This window comes from Heliangelus exortis, chromosome 13, assembly GCF_036169615.1.
Source record: "Heliangelus exortis chromosome 13, bHelExo1.hap1, whole genome shotgun sequence".
NCBI classification, from domain to species: domain Eukaryota; kingdom Metazoa; phylum Chordata; class Aves; order Apodiformes; family Trochilidae; genus Heliangelus; species Heliangelus exortis.
Genome location: NC_092434.1, coordinates 4073341 through 4091174, shown reverse-complemented (window position 1 = coordinate 4091174; position 17834 = coordinate 4073341). Strand labels below are relative to the sequence as shown.

Below are 17834 nucleotides of genomic sequence, written 5' to 3'. Positions count from 1 at the left end.
AAAATGCATCAGCTCAAGAAGGCATCAAGTCTCAGAAATGTACTTTGCATTTTTAGTTCCCTCACACAGGATGGGAAGGTGGGATTAGAGTTTCTTGGTTTGCTTTGCAGAACCCACCATCCTGTGCACTGGCTCAGGTTATCAGGCCAGGGAATAAGATAAGTAGTCCCAGTTCTTGCTTCCATGTCCATCCTGCAAGGAGTGTTCAGGATCCAGGGATCCTGCTGGATCCATGGTCCAGATAGCCAACAAAGGTGACAACAGAGAATTCAGTCCATTTATCTTTATCTCCTGTGCAAGAGAAATGAAGTCAACCACTCAATATCTGCAAACCCCTGAGTACCTACATACAGCCACAGCACATTCAGTTCAGTCCTTTTAAATGGGCTTGAGGAAGCTTATTTATGAATGAATTAGGAGTGAACATGGAAAAATAAGACATTCCATTAGGGCTGTGTCATCCTGGTCCATCATTCATAACATTTCATGTGCACCTAGACCCTGTCAACAGATCTGTCTGAAAGAGCATGCAGGACCTGTGTCTACAGGTCTGTAGCTTCAGAAACAGACAACATCTAGATCCACCACCATTTCAGTAACATCTCTGTCTGAATATGATAGATAAGGATTTCAGGAAGGCATGTCAAAGATAAAAGGAAAGCTACTCCTTGCTCTTGTTTCATTTCCCTTCCAATTTCCTAAAAGGCCTGTTGTGGGAATGACTGTCACCCGAAAGATACAGGGCCCAATTTAAAGCCATAGCACAGAACTGCAATAAGCAGTTGCAGTCTATAATTTTCAAGTAACACCACATTTATGAAAACTGCAACAATCCCTTCTGCCATGATTTGTGGACTCTGATAGCAGAATAGCCAACCTCTCTCTTGTACAGCAGAGAACAAGAGAGAAAGATGAAGAGAAGCAAAGTAGCTGCTGCCTCAGCATGCAGACTACAAAATAAATAAAAAACAGGCTTTAAAAGTGTTAATAAAATATCCGCTAAGAGTAGAAGGGGAGATTAGAGCTGACAAGTTGGCCATAGGGCCTTCTTCAGGCTCTTCCAGTTAGTACTGACACAAGATGACAAGTTGAGAAATTAACCTATGTGGACATAGCCTGCATTTTCGTAAATTCCCTGATCTTTTTTTTTTTTTTTAATATATTTTAAAAAGAGAAAAATAATCTGCAAAACAAGAAAGAAAGAATTCAAACAAAGATCTGTAATACTGTGCAGTTCTCCTGAGCATCCTGTATGAGGCTTTGAAACAAATGCAAAGGTAACTGAAAAGACTCATCCTAGACTATGGGTTATATTTACTGAGTAATCACCTCTAATTTTTTTCACCAAGGATTCTATTTGAGTAGACAGATTTCATCATGAGGCACATGAGGTCCCTGATCATCCTGCAATTTTTAGAAGGAGCAGTGTAACTACTACAGGAGTGAACCGGGAAAAATAGTGGTTGGAGCTTCTTGTCTTTGGGTTTTTTTCAAAATCCTACCAAAATCAGCAACAAAGGCTTCACTGAGTCTAAATGCCTTTCTGGGGAACAGGTAAATTCTTTCTGAATTGGGATTAAGACTGTGGCATTTGGGAAACATCAATCAAGAAAGCAGGGGTGCTTTTACAAACAGCTGAAACATCACAGGCTCACTCCCATGATACTTGTGAAAAGTCAAACCCAGAGGTCCATACTATCACCATTTCACTAACTCTGTGCTTCAGGCAACTGTGATATTTCAAATTTGAAGCATCTCCTCTTTTTTTCCCCCAAAAGCAACTCCACTATTAAATAAATTATAACTCTGCCTCTAATTTTGGTGTCTGCAAGTTTCTTTCCCAATCCAACATTTGAGAACCGGAATTTTTCTCTAAGTTGCTCAGACTAAGCAAAGGTAACACAAGAGATTTTCCAATTACATCATTTTATTTTTATCATCACCATCATTATTATTATTATTGTCATGATATTTTCTTCAGTGTTAGAGTTATTACCTAACCAAGATGCAGAGTGCTGAGCAGCACGTAGTCTGCTTTCACACTTCAAATGAGCACAGCTATGCAGAGATCAGAGGTCCAACGAGGGGTTTATCAGAAGTGCATCTAGTTTTCTTTCTAATCAGTGTACTGCACAACATGGGTACAACGGAGCCAAAGGCTGGCAGGTTACAGCAGTATTCCTCATGCAGTGAGCTCAGTAACAAGGATGTTTCAAGAGAACAGGTTTTATTAGCTTCAGTCATACTTTCACTTGCATGGCTGTTGTGATGTTCACTCCACCTTCTTTGAAGGAGCAGTAGAAGATGGAAATCTAATCCCTTCTGAGAAGAGGGCTTGAAAGGCAATAGAATAAATCCATCTTCACCATGTTTGACATGGGTGGAAAGCAATGGAGACCTTCAATTGACAGATTAAACCCCTGTAATAAGCTCTGCAATCCTAAACCTCAGCAAAAGAATTTAAGTTATTTGTCCTGCTGGGGAAACCATACCTGAAAGGGATGATGTCTTGGTGAGGGCCTCCTCACAAACCTTTTTGTTAAGGCTGTGTCAGAAAGTGCACTCACTTGTGGTGGACCTGGCCTTTAAAAAATGAGAAGCCTCTTGTCTTTTGAGAAATCCTAAGAGAGCTGGACTTGTCAGCTAGGCTTCTGCTTTGAGCTTCAAGTTCTGGGAAGGCCCTGATGACAGTCCATTCACTTATACTTTAGGCCAGTTTCTGCTTAATGAAGTTAAAAGAGATGGTAAATGATTGCCCAAAGGCTGCCACTTACAAACTGTGGACATCAGAGTGGAAATCTGTGCTAGACATCAGTGACAAAAAGACACAGCCCAGCAACAAGCTTTGGCAAGAGTGATGGTGAGGGACCAGGCAGATCAGGACAGCACAGTAAGAGCACTCTTGCTCACTGGCTTCAGTCATCTTCTTATCCAAACAACCAAGGGCTTCTCAGATGATCAAGTGGGACTCTGAACAAAAGAAGTTATGTAAGGGCAGAAAGTTTGATTCACTGAGCAGCCACCCTGGCAGCACGTTTACGCAACTTCTCCACCCAAAATCAGGAGGTTTTAACCTGTAGGGATAATTGCACCCCTTTGGCAAGGGCGTCAGAGAACGCTGTAAAAGGCAATCAAAGGAGAGAAAAAGGGAAAGCAACATCATTGTGGATAATTGGAGCAAAGAAGTAACACATATCTACGTGTCACAGGGAAGAATGGCCAATGCAATATGCATTTATTCTTATCTCAGAATTGTATTTGTTTAAGTAAGCCATGCTTAAGTTAAAAGGAAGCACATAAATCTTCTCTTATTGTCATCTTGCAACTGACAGAAGCTGCTAATTATATTATAGATCTTCCAGAAGTATGTATAGTAATTACCAGTTCCAGCCACTTTATTAGACTTGCAAATACAGTTTGGTCTTTGCAAGCCTGTCAGGGGCAAAGAGGCAGACCCAAAGAGAGATATCAGTACAGACTCAAAAAAACAAGTGGGAAATCCTAACTGTTGTGGACCTACTCTCCTTTGTACTGGATGAAGACATCACCTTTAAGATGTACACAGGTTTCCTTGCTGAACTCTTTCATTTTGTTGTGTTCACCTAAATCATGAGTTATATCAGGCTTTCCTGTGTGGCCAGGTCACAGCAATTATCAGTGTCTGACTTGGGCTCAAACTCACAGTATTGGAACCAGTGACAGCTTTCTTTAGATCTTAACATCTTTCAGAAATCAGAATTTATCTTATTGTCCTTAAAGCAGGAGTAAGTTCAAGGCCTCTGGAATCCTTGAGAAACCCTTGATACTACATCCATCTCCCAACACACAGAAGTATCACTTTTTGTCAATTACACAAACAGACAATAAGGAAATCCAGCTAAATAACCAGAGTCTGGTTACAATACACACTTTTTCCATATACCACAGCTGAAAACAAAAAGTGCTACCAGGCATAAATCTGAAGAGTTATTTATATATGCATATATACATATATACATGAGAAGAGCCACTTGCATTACTAATTTGTTCTATTTGTTTGGGTTCTGTATCAACTGAGCACTGGTTGGAATTCTTATACCAGCAGGAATTATGTGAGCTAAAGACTGAAAGGCTGGCATGCAAGGTAGAGTTTTTGAAAGTACTTTGTGACTTAAAAGCTGGACTTCTAACAGGAAAAGTTATTTATTTTTTATAAAGTACTCTTAAGTCCAATATATTCTTCCATAGAAAATACACAAGTATTAGCACACATCTATTCAGAATCCAAATTTTTTCCACATTGATTCCATATGAATATTCTATATATGAGTCTGTATGAAATAATTTATTCAAATTACTCAAATGAGTAGCAGAAATGTAATTGTAGGTAACATAATAGAGTAGATAAATTGTTGATATTTTCTGTTAAATCATTTGGGGCATTTAAATATCATGATCTCTTCCCACCTCAAGCACATCTTATACTATGAAACCACAATCCATGCCAGTCTGTGTTTTCTGTATGAATTACAAATTGCAAAACATTTTAATACCTTTAGTGGAAAAGCTCAATGTGAGTGAAAAGCCATAGCACTAATGAGGATAACCCATGTAGATATTTAAATCAAGTAAATCTTCATATTTCTTTGTGGCTTCAGAATCTACTCTTGCAAAATACTGAGTTTCCTCCATTCTCATTGAGAATAAGAGTTGAAATAAAAATGGAAAACATTCTTCTGTGCCCAGCTGGATGGGCAACGTTTACTGTGCATCATCCTCCTTGGGAAAAGAATCTAAAGAAGATATTCAAGATTAATATCCAATTTCCATGCTCTTACACTACTCGGCAATCACTCAAATCTAACAGTGAATCAAGGGAATGATTAAAAAGCTAAAGGCCACAAACCTGTTTAAACTGGTGTAGTGGGTTCAAAGTTTCCTCTGAGATCTTGAGCTATAGTTTCCAGATATAACTAAAGAAGGGAACCTGGGCAGCCCCACAGATAAGCTCCTATTTACACTAGATGAACCAAAGAACTGTAACAAATCACACTTTGGACATTGTGCTAAGCAATGATTAATACCTGATTCTTTTGGTTACTCACTGCAAACTGACAACAATGCAACCTTTTGGAAGTGTTTAGGAGCAAAATGTGCTGCAAAAAACCCAAACCAACTGCTACTAATAAGGAAAAGGATGGTGGGAAAATACTTCGGTCTCCTTGCCAAAGTGAAAGTGCATTCAAGTGCCTGCAGCCATTGGCATTCCTGTTCTTGCTGAAAACTTAGTGGGAATCCCACTGACTCTGGAGGCTGCAGGAAAGAGAGCCTGCAAACAGAAGTGTATGTGAGGCAGAAAGAAGACAAAAGTAACAGTGAAGAGTCCACACTTACCTGTGCTCCCAAGACTGTTTCACTGTCTTGACATAGGACTGGTCAAGTTCTGATACTGGTGTGATCCAGATCCTTAAGTTCTGACTTTCTCCAATGAAAATGCCAACAAGAATCCTTCCTTTCTTCCCAGCTGTCCTAGAGGAAAAAATATTGTACACTTTGAGGAGGGCAAGCCATTTAACTGTTCTCATTTAAATAAAGCACAGTAGAAATCCATTTTACCATTTCAAAACTTCAGACACTGAGCCTAATAAAGGTTGAAGACTATAATCAGTATTTATTATGCTCCAGTAGGACACAATTACTTATATGACTGCTCATCCAAAATGTCAGATACTGAACAGAGGTACAACTGAGTCTAAACAGAAAAGGAGAACTAGCAGAAGAGACAGAATACAGGCTGAGTCAAATGCAGATTTTTAAAAAAAATTCATTTTATTCTCTAATGACAAAATACTCCTTTTATTAGAGAAGAGAAAAAACTTGTTCTCAGTCTGAAAAATATTTGTATATCTTCTGATCCCCTCAGCTGACCAGCTGCTGAAATCCTGCTCTGCATGTTTACCAAGACCTAGGCTATGACACCTTATGTCAAACTACTTTTCTCTAGCCTGTAATCCTTTTCCTATAGAAGAGAACTAAACTAACCTTGCTGATAGTTAGGGAAACCCAAAAGCTTTCAATAAGTATGAAATAATCTTAGATTTGAAGATGTATATCTGTCCTTTACAGTGAGATTCACAGGATCTCATCTCTTGGCAGCTCTGACACAGTTTTCACAGCTAGGCAGGATCAAGTTCTGGAAATGTGTGTTGAGCTTCAATACCGACTCCAAGGTCATCAAGAAACTTGTTCAAGACAGGAAACATCCCTAACCCCATGGATTATAAAGATTCCATATAACTAACAAGCACTTCAATTCCATTATAAGGAACCTCCACCAATAGCTGTAAGTTCTTAAACACAGAGCGTGTGTCACTCGATTCTTGGAATCAATGACATGTCTGCAATGTCAGTGAACTGCAGGGGAGACAGACTGACACACTGCCCCCTTTTTTTTTTTTTAGAGAAATCTAATACCAAATAATTTTTTATACTGTTGGACCCCACTGGACCACCATGGAAGGAACAACTGGTATCAGTTGAACAGGTAGGTACCTCATGGGTACCCTCACTGTCACTGACCTGTCCTCCCCGCTCTGGCCAAGCAGGGCAGGTAAAGAGCCACTGCCTTTCCCTGGGAGCAGCTCTTGCTGGCAGCTACTCCCAATTCTGGAAAACAAATTGCAGACCATTATCAGCTCTTCTGGTAATTGCTGCAGGATGGAAACTCAGAGTGCAATAAATCACAACATCATTATACTAAGGCCTAAAGGGTCTGGCATGTTTTTGCTTAAGATGGTGAATACAGAATTGGAGTATACTGCAATGGTAGATAAAAATATCTTATATTGACTAGTTTGCATATGGGCTTTTTTGTACTTGTTCGTATTATTCACAACACATTTTAAATTAATGAAATAACCTTGTCTTCAGCTACAACAGTAACATTTTGCTTTTTATCTCTGTGGGAAGAAAATCCCTCAGTCTTTAAATATGTGAGCCTTGAACTCTGCACAAGAAATTACATCTATTAGGGAGGTACCACACATAATGATTGTGGGCTAAAGGTTGGTGTATTTTCATTGTTTGTATTCTGTCTTTAAGACAAATGTCCAGTGACCAATTATATCCCAGTATTAGATAAACATAACATAGTTTCCAGCAAAATTTTTCATGCCCGGGCTAAAAAAAGTTTCCCAAGTCAAAGTTCTACAAAGTCCAATATAATACATAAACTTCAAAACTCAGATGTTAAAAGAAAGAAGCTGCAAAACCAGGCACTTTCAAGAAGTCATTGGGTCATGTGGACAGGAAAAGGTTGATGGGATTTCCCTTGGGACATACCAAGAACAGAACAACCCCAGGTGGTGAGCCAAGAGGATCCAGGCACATCAGTGAGGTGCAAGATAGGGAGGAGTCAGCAGTCATGTCCAAAAATATGTATTTAATGTTCAGCCAAGGAGCAGCATTAATGGCACTTGTGGATTTGCCAAATACCCAAAGAAAAGTCCAAGGATGGAGTGGGGGGGGAAAGGAAATAAATAAAATTGGAGAGGGAAAATTATATATAATAGAATTTTGCTTCTCCCTCCAGCTCCAGACCAGCTCATCAAAGCCAGAAGGTAATACCACTCATTGCAGTATCTTCCATCTTGTTCAGATTTTGTCTGTGAATAAGCAACTGGATTTCTACCAGACAACTGGAAATCTACCAAAAGCACAACCCTCTGTCACACTAGCAGAGCTGGAATTAGATAAAATATTCATGAGAAAGACCCACAGATTTAGTGGATGTGACTTTCATAAACGCTGGTGTTCAGAAAGAGCAGCTTTATAGAAAACACTTGCCCCTAGTTTACAGTCTCTGCTGAAATGAGTTTAAGCTACTTCAGTATCAAATGTATCTTCTTTTTTCCCCCTTTTTTGGTGATGTCATTGTTATTATTTTCATCCAGTTAAAAAAAAAAAAAAGGATCTGCAGGGCTTGTACTAAACAGGTTAGGATTATTATAATCAAATTTTGATTGAAATACTATTAATGATCTGTCCTGGGAATAGAAAGCATGATTTTTGGATTGATAGCATCTTCGTGATGGAAAGCACATTTTTTTAAATTGGATTCTTGGAGAAAGTACTGTAAAGCTTGTGCAGTTTATATTTTAATCCAGACTGCCCTGCGTGCACACGCATGATTGCAAATATTTAATTATCTTCATGACTACGTTAGATCCACTTCACAGGGAAAAAAGAAGGGGACAGGGCAGTGGAAATGGCAGAATCTGAAACAGGAAAGTGCTACTGGATGCTGCCCATGACCGAGAGTAAATCTGAGACAGAGGCCAGAGGATCATCAGTGCCACACTCACCTCCCTTGGGCCGTTGCCCGTGGTGAGGGAGGCTGCTCCCTCCTTGAACTTCAGCCAGGAGTATTTTTTCTGACCCTTGTCCAGCAATACATCCAGGCTGGAGGGAGAAGCATTAGGTGCTTTCTTTCCTGTTAATATTCCCTGCTTTCTGCGTTGAAAACAAAGGGAAGCAGCAGTATGGCCTGAGCAGCACTACGTACCCTGGTAGCTGCTCTGGCACTGCAAAAAATCCCTTTTCTTACCTAAAAAGTAGGGCACAACACTGCTACCCTGCTGCCCTGTTTCATTGAGAGCTGACAGCTATTTCCATCACCAAGGACTGAGCTGCAGTGGAACTGCTCCTGTGACAAGCCATGGGGCTTTGAACATTGGACAGTTGACTTCTAAACCTTTTATGCTTTGACAGTCTCCCTAATCATTCAGCAAATAAACTGTGGGAGCTCCCAAATGGCAATTTCAAAAATGACAGTTTTACTGCTGCCATCTTTAGGTCAGCTACTCCAGGGTGACTACACTTTTTGGAGAAGTTGGGGTTTTTGATTATTTAAGAAAAAAACCCAAACAGGCTGCTGCCAGCACTCCTTACTAGTAAGCAGTGCCTCTTACACACCAACAGTGAAAAACTACTGATGTTATGGAACAGTCAGGAATGGTGGCACTTACACTGCTATCTAGCTATGTAAATGCAACTCCTGCTGCTGGTGAGACCTAAGATCATATATTCAAAGACTACTACTTGCTACCACTTCCACATCATGGAAGTATTATCACATTGCTCATACAAAATGAAGTCAAAGCAGAACAATTTGTCTTGTCCAGTCTGAACTTCTGGCACCAGAAAAAAAAATGCAGAAATTCAGAATACACAGAACTTCTCTTTCTACAAAACATTTTGGTGCTGGCAATTGTATCAACAAACCCAACATTCTTATTTACAGAAATGGATACTGGCAGGGGAAATGCTAAAGCAGCTTTGCTAATTCCTGTCAGATATCTGTTTGCCAAATACCTGCATTGATTTCTGAGTGTCTCCTACCAGCACTGCCCTCTGTTGCAGTGACCATTCTCACCACTAACATTATTGCTGAAAATCAACTTTCTGTGACAACACTCAGCTAACATCAGCAGTGTCTTTAGGCATTCAGGCTATGTCTGAACTGTAGAATAATTAGAATTAATCTATTCTCATTCTTCAGCCATGCCCTCAGTTCCATTTTAGGCCAAAATCCAGAAACACATCACAGGTCAATCTTCTTGCTTGTTATATTGTGGGAAGGAACCCAGGTGCTGGAAGGGAATTTAGAGAGATTCCTGGGGCACAGGGATCTCCTGGCACACGACTGCTTTTGCAGCCCTAGCAGTACAGCCCATGGTCTCAGATATGATGGTGATGAGTACTGCATCAGACATCAGCACTTCTCACACTTACCACTGCATTACTGAAGTGGGGGAGCTGGAAGGAGCTGGACAGATGGGATGAGATCTAGAGCTGCCATCTAGTTCCCCCTTCCTCCTAGCACAGACCTATTGCCAACTGAAGATCAGACCAGCCATGCTCTCTCTGTCTGGCCAAGTCCTGAAAGCCTCCATTGATGGAGATTTCAGGTCTCTCTGGGTCCCCTCTTCCAGAGCTGCTCTTAAACACAGCAAGGTCCAGGAGGAGCTGGGCAGTTCATCTCCCAGAACCAGGCTTCCTAGCAGTAGTCTAAATACATTTGCTTAGAACTGTAATCAGCCAATAAAAGGTTTCTAACCTCTGAGCTGCCAGAGAGGCATGGCATCCCATTGACAGTGATTGAATCATTTATCACTTTACCACCTCTTTTCCTTGCCAAAGAGAATCATTTATCTGCAATGTCACCTACAGAATGGTGGGCGTTGTCAGAAGATCAAGGTCCAGCATCAGAGTATGTAACAAACATTAACCACTTCATCCCACTTCACTGGGCACTATTTTAATTTAATTTTTTTTTATTTAGCCTGATCATTAGTTTACAACAGGCTGTAAATTAGAAAAGAAGCAAACGTGCATCACCTCCTACAGGCCAAAGAGAGAGAAGACTTTTGTCCTTCACAGGAACGTTGCAGTTCTTGAGCTGCTGTACTAGATTTCTCATTTCTGCACCTTTAAGGAGCACTGAGTCCAGCAGACTGCTCTGCTGAACTGCAATTACTTTTGTTAGCATCAGATCATGATGGAAGATTTTACCTTCTGAGTCTTGGGGTTAATTTTTTAAGGCTTCCCCACGTGTGTGTACCAGCCTGTACAACAGGGCACTTCAGGTAATCAAATAAAAGGAGCCATCAGACATCTGCCCTCTTTATGCAATCAGAAACAACCTTTGCACACAAATCAAGATCATGTTGGTTTTTTTTTTAAATTTCTTGGAATTCTTTTGTGCAAAATGGGGTTTATGCGGGCTATTGTAAAACACTGTGGGGGAAAGAGCATATTAAAATATAATATATTCTCTTCACTGATCATGATCTGAGAGTTAAAGTGTGTTTGAAACATTGTGTTTTGCAATCCAGTCTACATGATGAGTGATAAGTTACATAGCCATAATAAACAGTAGAGATACATAAAATGTATTACATTCTGTACAGCCCTATTTGCATTGCAAAAATCCCTATTTAGATTACAATGAACTTTAAATTACAGTGTAAACAAGTTTTGGCTACAACTTGGGGCCCAGCAGGGAGGAAGGTATCGTTTGCCACCCCGGCAGAGGAATGCTGTTTACATCCAACTGGGCTGTACTGAGAGACTTTGCAGCTTTAACTCCCAAGAGGCAGCAACCAGAGCCCCTCAGCCCCTCTGTGTGCTCAGAGGGTTTTAGTGGATGGCTGTGGGCTCCCTACTCAACACCAGAAGCTTTCAGAAGATCTTAACTTTCTCACAAGTGGTTAGGGCTCAGGGGATTAAGCTGAACACAGCCTACGTTTGAGTCAGCTTGCTGGGCAGCAGGCTGCCAGGTCACTGAAATGAAACACTATTGTGTGCTCTCAGAGAGAAACAAGTCTGGGATTTCATTTGGGAGCAGTAGTAGTAAAGTGACAAGAGTGTATTTGCTTGGAGCTTTCTCTTGTTTTTCCCCTTCTGGAAAACACAACCACATTCCAGTGGCTCAGATCCCCTTGACCTCTCTCACCCTGTGCATCAGCATGGACATGGTACAGGCTATGACAATTGTTTTGGTAAATGCTCTCTTCTTACAGTGGTATTAAGAAAAGAGAGATATTCACTGCCTGCTCCCCAAACATTAGGAGGTCACCTGTATGTATTTGACACCACTATAAACTCTTCTGTGTGCTAAGAAGGATTTTTACAAAGTTCCATATTACTGTTTCCTCTCATTAAATACATACACTGTGCTATTCTGATTGAGATAGCATCAATTCTGCTGATGTCAGGATGACACCAGTGTGTGTTCTTTTGACCTGGCAGGGTAAGATCTGGGTTCCTTTGTAGAGCCAGAACCTACCAGACCAGCAACTCATCACCTACAGCATGTGCTGGAGTAAATTTTTGTTTATCTGCAAGCTCTCAGATCACCATGGAGCAAGCCACAGTCTGTATCACCCAAAAACATTCAAGATCCAGCCCATTCCATACTTGAGATTAGGAAATTCAGCATCACTTGACATAGGAATTGATTCTACCTCTTTGTTCAAAATAGCTTAACTTAGTTATTCTTCAAGACATATTCTTCAAGATATATTGCAATTTTCTTCCCCAGAGGAAAGAAAAAGAGGCAGGGGTGGTTTTGAAAGAGAAGTTGTTAGGTATTTTTCTTTTTTCTTTTGGTGTGTATTATTGATACGACTGCTACTTTTGGTGTTTAACCTTAAATTATGATCAATAAAGAAGTGCTGGGCTTTCAGTGCTGGTTATAAATCAGCCCATATAATTTAGACTTATGAGCCTAACTTTGAATGCTCATTTTTTTCTCTAAATAATTTCTATAAAATTAGAGCTGGGAAAAAAGCTGGACTGACCAAATATGAATCCTCTCCTACAGAATGAAGTAGAACATTCTGCCTCTCACCTGTGTACTCATGCTGCCTTGCTTCTGCATCCTCTTATTTACTGTTTGAATTGTGATCTGAAGTGCAGAAAAAGCCTGAGCATATGAAGAATGCAACAACAACAACAAAAAAAAGAAAACAGGTTTGGTGTATAACCTGAGGTATATCTATGCAATAAGCAGGTAGGTACCAGAATCTTCTGGTTCAGGTGACAACACAAAAAATGAAAGAACTTGTTAAAACATTACCTGAAGCAGAAGTTCCTAACTCTGTGCCAGGTGTGGTACATGCTTGAGCAACTCCTTTCAATTAAGCTATCATCCCAGAGATCCCTTGTGGGTGGTATGGCTCCGTCCTGTCCTCAGTGTGGGCTGGATGCTCTACCACATATCTTTGCACTAATTATTATCTTCACTCTTGTATGTGTTCATCATGAAGCCATCACAGCCATCATCACAGCTCAGCACCCACTCCTGCAAGGCAGGTACTGGGGAACTGGATGCCTCAGTGACACCAACAGCCAAAGTGAGCAAATCTGCTTCTCAGAGCACAGGCTGCTCTTCTGAATTGCCCAAAACTTCTCCACAGATTCCCTCATGAAGCAGGCATGACCCACCAGAGACTGCATAAACCAGCAGCTGCCAAGTCAAAAATGAATTTTCCATGCATTACATTTCTGAAGTCAAGGACAGAATCTCTTAGCAACTCCCCTACTCCTTGGCCACTAATTCCCCATCTGCTGAAGGCAGTGGCAAAGTAACAGAATAACAGACAGATATGTCTTGGAAAACCTGAAGACCTTCTGGCTGATACAGCTTTTGTCTTCTGTCTCGAGAAACAAATCTCCCTAAAATATCAGCAACAAATCAATTTTACTTCATTTCAGTAGAGAGCAAGGAAATCGCTTGATTTCAACCTTCTCCCAGTGTCACACAAGTGTTATCAGGCCAACAAATCTCATTAGAATTCACCATATGTTCAAATTGGAACCTGAAAATGGGCTTATTTTCTGTTTAGTCTGGGTCCAAAGCCACAGAATGAAGTTTATGTTCAAGGTACACGAATCTGGAACCTTTCAAAATGTGAAGGGTTTAGGTCTGTACTTGTAGCTTTGTTTTCTGTTCCATTTCTAATAAAAGTTAACTTGAAAAGTAAGGATTAGCAATTTATGGGGTAGTAATCTATAAAAAGCTCTGCATCCAAGGTATTAGAAAGCAATATAAATTCTTTTGTGAAAATGTAAACGGTATTTAAATGTAAGTAGGTATTATACTCAGTTGGTTAGATGGGGACAGTGAGAAGTCTCTGAGTGGCTTTCCTGGGAATCAGATAGGTCCCTAAATCATTAACTTAGTGTTAAATCATCTTACAGATATAAATAAATTGAGGGACTTATTCAGGGATGTCTTGCAGGACATAAGTAGTTTCTAGATGAATGACTCATAAGATCAAAGTCAAGGAAGACACCCATTTAATTAGGGAGGAAAGTCTTGAGCAAATCTGTAACAACACCTTTGCCAGGGACAAAACTTTCCTTGTGTGCATTCCAGTTCCACCTACCTGCTCTGGAACACAGTTGCCCCAATTTATCCTACAAAAAATTTAAATGAAGCTGAAAAGCAACTGCTCTAGGAAACCTCCTACTAATTCCAGACCACTGCAACCATCAATAAATATTTAGAGGTTTTTCTACAGTACAAATTATCCAACAAAACAGGTTTCCAACCAGAATCCTACTTTACATGAGTCAGCCTTTCAATTCCACAACAGCCTTCCCAGTTCTGCCCTTCAGCTGGCAGAGCAGCCCATGTTCACAGCACAGTTACTGCATGGCTGGTTTGTATCTGCAAGGATCTCTGTCTGGCACAGTCTATTTGCTCATGACATAATCAATCACGCTATCAAGGAACACCTCATCCTTGATGGCTTCATCAGAGCTAACCAGAGAGCACAACATTCTTTTGCCACTTAAAAATACACAATCCTTTCTTTCCTCCCTGGATGACCAAGGTGTTTTAGCTGATACCCGGGGCAGGGCAATTCCTCACTTTCCAGTGGATTTTCAGAAATTAAAAAAACTGAATGTATTCCTAAAGTCAACACAAAAAACCCCCACGCTTTTTGTACTTCTGTGTTTTGCATGAACTGGCAACTCTGGTACAACCATAGGAGAAAATAATTTTCATTCTATGAACCAATGTTTCTCTGCTGTAGTTATGGATTTGGTGGGCCCATTACAGAGCAGAAAAATCATACCCAGTGTAGAGTGTGCCTCCCTTCTGCACCAGCTGACCTTGCTGAAGCTATTTATAACCACATTGCAGTCATTGTTATAGTTGCCTTTCCTATCGTGGCCACTGAAAAATAATATTCTCCCTGCTGAACTCTCCAGCTCTATGGACTTTGGGCATTTTGTTCACTCCCCATTGCAACCCAAGATTTGTTTTCCTGACCATTCAACCTGCAGCCACACCAGACTGTCCCTAGGCCTCTTCTGGAGCAGGACAACCAGCCTGTCCTAACTCTACAGTCGTTTGGTTCTTTGATCTCTCCAGGATACAGAAGATACAAGAGCCCAGCCACTCTAGTATGCTATATTATTATTATTATAATTAATAATATCAATAATTTGTTATATATATGATACATAGTATATATAATTTATAATTATATAATTTATATTTTAAAAATTTACCATCAGCCCCCACATCTTTTGCTAGAAAAATTGATCTGAATTTTCTAGAAAAGTCGTAGAAGGATAAAGGGACCCTTCATAAAATTATGGTGTACTGTCACCTCTCTGGACTGAATATGTTCTGCTGAAAAGCCACCATTACCAAGACGTGCAAAACCCAGGAGAATCTCAGCACCTTGCAGGAGAGCATGAAGACAACTGAGACAGGACTTGTACATGGTCTGTGCCAAGACTGCATGCAGAGCACTGTCCTCTTTTCCGATAACATTTTCAGTCCTCATCTCTCTACAACCATAAAATATGAAGAAATAAAGATGAATACAAGGAGGGGGAAAAAAAGAAAGGCATTTCAGAGAATGTAGGGAACAACAAAGGAGTGCAAGTAAAATGGTTTCTCAGAAAAAAAAAAACAAATCAATAGAAGTAATTACATCTTTTCGTTTATTTTTCTGTACTTATCTGGTCTGATCCTCTGCTTTTCCATGCCTTGCTCAAAACAAAGCTGTGACCGCTCTGCTCATTTACCTTCCCACTACTGCTTCCTCTCAATTTTCTAATTAAAATTTTAAAAAAATATATTCAGCTGCTCTAAAATGACACATACCATATAGGTCTGCCATTTGCCATATTGTTCATGAAAGCCAGGCAACCCACAAATATATAAAAAAAAAAACGAGAAAAATAGTTTTCTGTTACCCTAATTGAAGGTGTGTAATTAGCAAAGCTGGAATGCAAACACTTTCTCTGCTCAAGTCACTGTGGGTGTATATAAGTATGACATATCTAATAAGAAGCTGAGCATCCAGCCACTAAGATGCTCCTATAAGCTGCACCACAATCCTCTTAAGGATTTAGGGAACTCAGAGGCTCAGCTTTGTCATCTGTGGCTTAATAAATATTTTCTTCAGAGGCTTTGTGCCTTGTTTTAGTAACCAAGAAAACAGGCATTACAGCATCTTCTGAGAGATGGCATTACCACAGAGCTCCTTTCCCTCTTTCCTCAGCCCCCCATTTCCCAAGTGGACAACCTGTGGTAGATGTCTTGTATGAAGCAGCTGAAATACATCTTCCAGGCTTCATCATGTGACCCAGAAAGGCTATGTTAGATCAAGGGGTTCTGTGCACTCTGAATCCCTATCTTTAGGATAAAACTGTCAGAAGATGCTCATAAAAGCACAACTGCCAAGTCCCTTTGAGTCCCAGATGGGCACAGAAATCAGCATGTTCCCCAACAAAGCAGAGGGATCTCTGAGAAGCAGTTCCCACCTCTGACACAGATCTCTCACATCCTCAGCTGTGATACATTTGAATTTGATATATTAGAGGTGATCATGTGAAAATTTTGGTGTATGACTCAAAGGATCCAAAATAAACCCTTCCATTATGGGGCTGGACTCGATGATCTTCAGATGTCTCTTCCAACCCCTGACATTCTGTGATTCTGTGTGATTATTGCTCACTATTTTTACCAGAGCTGTTTAAGCAGACTTCAAGCATTTCTGCAGTTTTGTAGTTTAGTCACCAGATTCAGCAATGGGACCTCAGTACTGCCTCCACTGAGGAATTCCAGTTCTGCTTGCTCTAACTGTGCTATCCATATCCCCAAGCTCTGAAGCTTCAGAACTACCCAGAGCTGGCTTAGAATAAAGGAAATCACAAGAAGTTGGTCAGCATCTAAGAGAACAACAAATTAAGAAAATAAAGATGAAAAGCATTTCCCTCTGGAGCTTTAGATGAAGATAAAGAGGACTCACACATGCCAAGGGATGTTAGCATAAAAAGTGTTGGTAGTGAAATGGGTGTAAGAAGATGTAGGGAATTCAAGAAAAAGTCAACAATTTCCAAAGTTTTTACAAGAATCTGGAAAAGAGGGAGAAGTATAAAGAAATAAATACAACATATGGAAAAAATACACCATGATATTGGCCCAGTTTTAAGAGCAAAAGACTGAGAGCCAAAAGACCTAATTTGCAGTGTTGACTTTGCCACTGAGTTGGTGTCTGTGAGGTACTTGGGGTACAATGTTGGTGAAGTTACTGTCTCCCTCGGAGCCACAGATTCCCTTCACATGTGTCTCAGATACAATCAAGCTGAAAGCTCTCTTCTTACTTATGTTTCATATTTTGAGGGGTTCCAATTTCTGCTGCAGCCTGAAGCTGTTAAATTATAATGTAAAAATAAAGGCAAAACAGAATGGAAACTATAAAATACTGTTGGCTGGTTGGTTTTGATACTTTAACAGCTTCAAAAGCAATAGTACTCATATAATTGCTCTGGGTTTGGAGTTGGGTCCTGGGATTGTGCAGATGAGAGTTTTTGCATGGATTTTCATCAGAGCACTATGCACGGGACTAGATCCTAACTTGAAAACACATTGTGGTTGGAATTTCAATGGACTGCACTAAGCACATGCAAATCTTGCCATGCACATCTGCAACTGCTTCAAGTTGTGTGAATAGCCCTACACACAAACAAAACAGAAGATACTTCAGAAGACCTCCATTTCTGAAGAGCCATGTCCTGGATCCTATACTACAAATACATCAAGGAGTGAGTGGGTGGGGGACAAAAAATGAAGTTTCTCTGAATAATTTGTTCTGGATGAAGATCTTTTTTTGTCAAATGAATGCACTTCAGCCTCAAAGTGCCATTTTGAAGGAATGACTAAGAGTTGCCATTTATTTAAACTGAAACAAGTCCTCTGGAAAGCAGGCGACAAGTAGAAGCAGATTTGCAAAGGAGCTGGCCAAACCCAGGCATGCAAAAGA

At 40.2% G+C, this 17834-nt stretch overlaps 1 long non-coding RNA gene across 2 annotated transcripts in view; it reads right to left on the bottom strand.

Moving 5' to 3' along the window:
• The window catches only part of LOC139801967 (uncharacterized), a 164048-nt gene that overhangs the window by 26932 nt on the left and 119282 nt on the right, over positions 1-17834 (bottom strand). For both annotated transcript variants that reach the window (XR_011728435.1, XR_011728436.1), the window contains exon 3: positions 5374-5508. This is a non-coding gene — a long non-coding RNA (uncharacterized lncRNA). The remainder of the gene's footprint in view (positions 1-5373; positions 5509-17834) is intronic.